Genomic DNA, 6,000 nt, shown 5'->3' with positions numbered 1-6,000 from the left:
ACCATGCCCCAGGACTACCTGACATGATGACTCCTTGCTGTCCCCAGTCCACCTGGCCGTGCTGCTGCTCCAGTTTCAACTGACCTGAGCCCTATTCGACCATGCTGGTCATTTATGAACATTTTAACATCTTGTCCATGTTCTGTTATAATCTCCACCCAGCACAGCCAGAAGAGGACTGGCCACCCCACATATGCTGTCATGTTTTGTCATATATTGTCATGTCTTGTCCCTGTGCTTCCTCTTCTATTCGTTTCCCCCTGCTGGTCTATTAGGTTCTTTCGCTCTTTCTATCCCTCTCCCCCCCCCTCCCTCTCTCTCTCTCTCTCTCTCTATCGTTCCGTTCCTGCTCCCAGCTGTTCCTCATTCTCCTAACTACCTCATTTACTCTTTCACACCTGTCCCCTATTTTGCCCTCTGATTAGAGTCCCTATTTCTGCCTCTGTTTCTGCGTCTATCCTTGTCGGATCCTTGTTTGATGTTTGCTGTGCTGTGTTCTTGTTCCGTCGTGTTTTTGCCTTCTTCAGATGCTGCGTGTGAGCAGGTGTCTATATCAGCTACGGCCTGCGCCTTCCCGAAGCGACCTGCAGTCTGTGGTCGCATCCCCTGTTGTTTAATTTATGAACATTTGAACATCTTGGCCATGTTCTGTTATAATCTCCACCCGGCACAGCCAGAAGAGGACTGGCCACCCCACATAGCCTGGTTCCTCTCTAGGTTTCTTCCTAGGTTTTGGCCTTTCTAGGGAGTTTTTCCTAGCCACCGTGCTTCTACACCTGCATTGCTTGCTGTTTGGGGTTTTAGGCTGGGTTTCTGTACAGCACTTTGAGATATCAGCTGATGTACGAAGGGCTATATAAATACATTTGATTTGATTTGATTCTGAGAAGCAGGAGGCAAGCAAGTAAACTCCCACGCCTTCCTCCCAATTCTCCTTACTGACGTGCAATCGTTAGAAAATAAAATTGATGACCTTATATTAAGATTATCCTACCAACGGGACATTAAAAACTGTAACATCTGATGTTTCACTGAGACGCGGCTGAACGAAGAAACGGACAATATAGAGCTGGCGGGATTTTCCATGCACCGGCAGAACAGACATTACCTCTGGTAAAACGAGAGGTGGGGGTGTGTGTCTTTTTGTCAATAACAGCTGGTGCACGGTCTAATATTAAAAAAAGTCTCGGGGTATTGCTCGCCTGAGGTTGAGTACCTTATGATAAGTTGTCGACCACACTATCTCCCAAGTTAGTTACATTTACATTTACATTTAAGTCATTTAGCAGACGCTCTTATCCAGAGCGACTTACAAATTGGTGCATTCACCTTATGACATCCAGTGGAACAGTCACTTTACAATAGTGCATCTAAATCTTAAAGGGGGGGGGTGAGAAGGATTACTTATCCTATCCTAGGTATTCCTTAAAGAGGTGGGGTTTCAGGTGTCTCCGGAAGGTGGTGATTGACTCCGCTGTCCTGGCGTCGTGAGGGAGTTTGTTCCACCATTGGGGGGGCCAGAGCAGCGAACAGTTTAGACTGGGCTGAGCGGGAACTGTACTTCCTCAGTGGTAGGGAGGCGAGCAGGCCAGAGGTGGATGAACGCAGTGCCCTTGTTTGGGAGTAGGGCCTGATCAGAGCCTGGAGGTACTGAGGTGCCGTTCCCCTCACAGCTCCGTAGGCAAGCACCATGGTCTTGTAGCGGATGCGAGCTTCAACTGGAAGCCAGTGGAGAGAGCTGAGGAGCGGGGTGACGTGAGAGAACTTGGGAAGGTTGAACACCAGATGGGCTGCGGCGTTCTGGATGAGTTGTAGGGGTTTAATGGCACAGGCAGGGAGCCCAGCCAACAGCGAGTTGCAGTAATCCAGACGGGAGATGACAAGTGCCTGGATTAGGACCTGCGCCGCTTCCTGTGTGAGGCAGGGTCGTACTCTGCGGATGTTGTAGAGCATGAACCTACAGGAACGGGCCACCGCCTTGATGTTAGTTGAGAACGACAGGGTGTTGTCCAGGATCACGCCAAGGTTCTTAGCGCTCTGGGAGGAGGACACAATGGAGTTGTCAACCGTGATGGCGAGATCATGGAACGGGCAGTCCTTCCCCGGGAGGAAGAGCAGCTCCGTCTTGCCGAGGTTCAGCTTGAGGTGGTGATACGTCATCCACACTGATATGTCTGCCAGACATGCAGAGATGCGATTCGCCACCTGGTCATCAGAAGGGGGAAAGGAGAAGATTAATTGTGTGTCGTCTGCATAGCAATGATAGGAGAGACCATGTGAGGTTATGACAGAGCCAAGTGACTTGGTGTATAGCGAGAATAGGAGAGGGCCTAGAACAGAGCCCTGGGGGACACCAGTGGTGAGAGTGCGTGGTGAGGAGACAGATTCTCGCCACGCCACCTGGTAGGAGCGACCTGTCAGGTAGGACGCAATCCAAGCGTGGGCCGCGCCGGAGATGCCCAACTCGGAGAGGGTGGAGAGGAGGATCTGATGGTTCACAGTATCGAACGCAGCCGATAGGTCTAGAAGGATGAGAGCAGAGGAGAGAGAGTTAGCTTTAGCAGTGCGGAGCGCCTCCGTGATACAGAGAAGAGCAGTCTCAGTTGAATGACTAGTCTTGAAACCTGACTGATTTGGATCAAGAAGGTCATTCTGAGAGAGATAGCGGGAGAGCTGGCCAAGGACGGCACGTTCAAGAGTTTTGGAGAGAAAAGAAAGAAGGGATACTGGTCTGTAGTTGTTGACATCGGAGGGATCGAGTGTAGGTTTTTTCAGAAGGGGTGCAACTCTCGCTCTCTTGAAGACGGAAGGGACGTAGCCAGCGGTCAGGGATGAGTTGATGAGCGAGGTGAGGTAAGGGAGAAGGTCTCCGGAAATGGTCTGGAGAAGAGAGGAGGGGATAGGGTCAAGCGGGCAGGTTGTTGGGCGGCCGGCCGTCACAAGATGCGAGATTTCATCTGGAGAGAGAGGGGAGAAAGAGGTCAGAGCACAGGGTAGGGCAGTGTGAGCAGAACCAGCGGTGTCGTTTGACTTAGCAAACGAGGATCGGATGTCGTCGACCTTCTTTTCAAAATGGTTGACGAAGTCATCTGCAGAGAGGGAGGAGGGGGGGGGGGGGAGGAGGATTCAGGAGGGAGGAGAAGGTGGCAAAGAGCTCTCATCTGTATTATTCGTAGCCGTCTATTTTACACCACAAAGTGAAGCTGGCACTAAGACCACTCTCAACAAACTCTATAAGGCCATAAGCAAAGAAGAAAATGCTCACCCAGAAGCGACGCTCCTAGTGGCTGGGGACTTTAATGCAGGCAAACTTCAATCAGTTTTACCAAATTTTTACCAGCATGTCACATGTGCAACCTGGAAAAAAATCCTAGACCACCTTTACTCCACACACAGAGATGCGTACCAAGCTCTGCCCGACACACCGTTTGGCAAATCTGACCACAATTATATCCTCCTGATTCCTGCTTACAAGCAAAAACTAAAGCAGGAAGTACCAGTGATTTTCTCAATATGGAATCTGATCACAATTCCATCCTCCTGATTTCTGCATACAAGCTAAACTAAAGTAAGAAGTACCAGTGACTCGCTCAATGTGGAAGTGGTCAGATGACGCGGATGCTACACTACAGGACTTTTTAGCTAGCACAGACTGGAAAATGTTTCGGGATTCATCCAATGGCATTGAGGAATACAACACATCAGTCATCGGCTTCATCAATAAGTGCATCGATGACGTTGTCCCCACAGTGACTGTACGTGCATATCCCAACCAGAAGACATGGATTACAGGCAACATCCGCATCGAGCAAAAGCTTAGAGCTGCCGCTTTCAAGGAGCGGGAAATAATCCGGACGCTACCATCAAACAAGCTAAATCTCAATACAGGATTAAGATTGAATCCTACTACACCGGCTCTGACGCTCGTCGGATGTGGCAGGGCTAGAAAACTATTATGGACTAGAGAGGGGAACCCAGACACAAGCTGCCCAGTGACGCAAGCCTACCAGACAAGCTAAATGACTTTTATGCTTTCTTTGAGGCATGCAACACTGAAGTATGCACAGGAGCACCAGCTGTTCTGGATGACTGTGTAATAATGCTCTCGGTAGCCATTGTGAACGAAACCTTTAAACAGGTCAACTTTCACAAAGCCACTGGGCCAGATAGAGTACCAGGATGTGTAATCAAAGCATGCGTGGACCAACTGCCAAGTGTCATCACTGACATTTCAAACTGTCCCTGACCGGGTCTGTAATACCTACATGTTTCAAGCAGACCACCATAGTCCCTGTGCCCAAGGAAGTGAAGGTAACCTGCCTAAATGATTACTGCCCTGTGGCACTCACGTCGGTAGCCATGAAGTGCTTTGAAAGGCTGGTCATGGCTCACATCAACAGCATCCTCCCGGACACTCGAGTCCCACTCCAAATCGCATACCGCCCCAACAGATCCACAGATGACGCAATCTCAATCGGAATCCACACCGTCTTTATTCACCTGGAATAAAGGAACACCTACAGTGGGGCAAAATATAATTTAGTCAGTCAGCCACCAATTGTGCAAGTTCTCCCACTTAAAAAGCTAAGAGTGGCTGGATGGTAAGTTGGTGGTTGAAGATATCCCTCTAGTTGTGTGGGGGCTGTGCTTTGGCAAAGTGGGTGGGGTTATATCCTTCCTGTTTGGCCCTGTCCGGGGGTGTCCTCGGATGGGGCCACAGTGTCTCCTGACCCCTCCCGTCTCAGCCTCCAGTATTTATGCTGCAGTAGTTTATGTGTCGGGGGGCTAGGGTCAGTTTGTTATATCTGGAGTACTTCTCCTGTCCTATTCGGTGTCCTGTGTGAATTTAAGTGTGCTCTCTCTAATTCTCCCGTTCTCTCTTTCTTTCTCTCTCTCTCAGAGGACCTGAGCCCTAGGACCATGCCTCAGGACGACCTGACATGATGACTCCTTGCTGTCCCCAGTCCACCTGGCCGTGCTGCTGCTCCAGTTTCAACTGTTCTGCCTTATTATTATTCGACCATGCTGGTCATTTATGAACATTTGAACATCTTGGCCATGTTCTGTTATAATTTCCACCCGGCACAGCCAGAAGAGGACTGGCCACCCCACATAGCCTGGTTCCTCTCTAGGTTTCTTCCTAGGTTTTGGCCTTTCTAGGGAGTTTTCCCTAGCCACCGTGCTTCTACACCTGCATTGCTTGCTGTTTGGGGTTTTAGGCTGGGTTTCTGTACAGCACTTTGAGATATCAGCTGATGTACGAAGGGCTATATAAATACATTTGATTTGATTTGATTTTGATTTGAGTGGTTCTCAATCCTGGTGCTGGGGACCCAAAGGGGTGCACATTTTAGTTTTTGCCCTAGCACTACATACAGTGGGGCAAAAAAGTATTTAGTCAGCCACCAATTGTGCAAGTTCTCCCACATAAAAAGATGAGAGAGGCCTGTAATTTTAATCATAGGTACACTTCAACTATGACAGACAAAATGAGGAATAAAAGTCCAGAAAATCACATTGTAGGATTTTTTATGAATTTATTTGCAAATTATGGTGGAAAATAAGTATTTGGTCACCAACAAACAAGCAAGAATTCTGGCTCTCACAGACCTGTAACTTCTGCTTTAAGAGGCTCCTCTGTCCTCCACTTGTTACCTGTATTAATGGCACCTGTTTGAACTTGTTATCAGTATAAAAGACACCTGTCCACAACCTCAAACAGTCACACTCCAAACTGCACTATGGCCAAGACCAAAGAGCTGTCAAAGGACACCAGAAACAAGATTGTAGACGTGCACCAGGCTGAGAAGTCTGAATCTGCAATAGGTAAGCAGCTTGGTTTGAATAAATCAACTGTGGGAGCAATTATTAGGAAATGGAAGACATACAAGACCACTGATAATCTCCCTCGATCTGGGGCTCCACGCAAGATCTCACCCCATGGGGTCAAAATGATCACAAGAACGGTGAGCAAAAATCCCAGAACCACACGGGGGGACC

The sequence above is a fragment of the Oncorhynchus gorbuscha genome, linkage group LG05 (genome assembly GCF_021184085.1).
Source record: "Oncorhynchus gorbuscha isolate QuinsamMale2020 ecotype Even-year linkage group LG05, OgorEven_v1.0, whole genome shotgun sequence".
NCBI lineage: Eukaryota > Metazoa > Chordata > Actinopteri > Salmoniformes > Salmonidae > Oncorhynchus > Oncorhynchus gorbuscha.
This window is presented reverse-complemented; position numbering follows the sequence as displayed.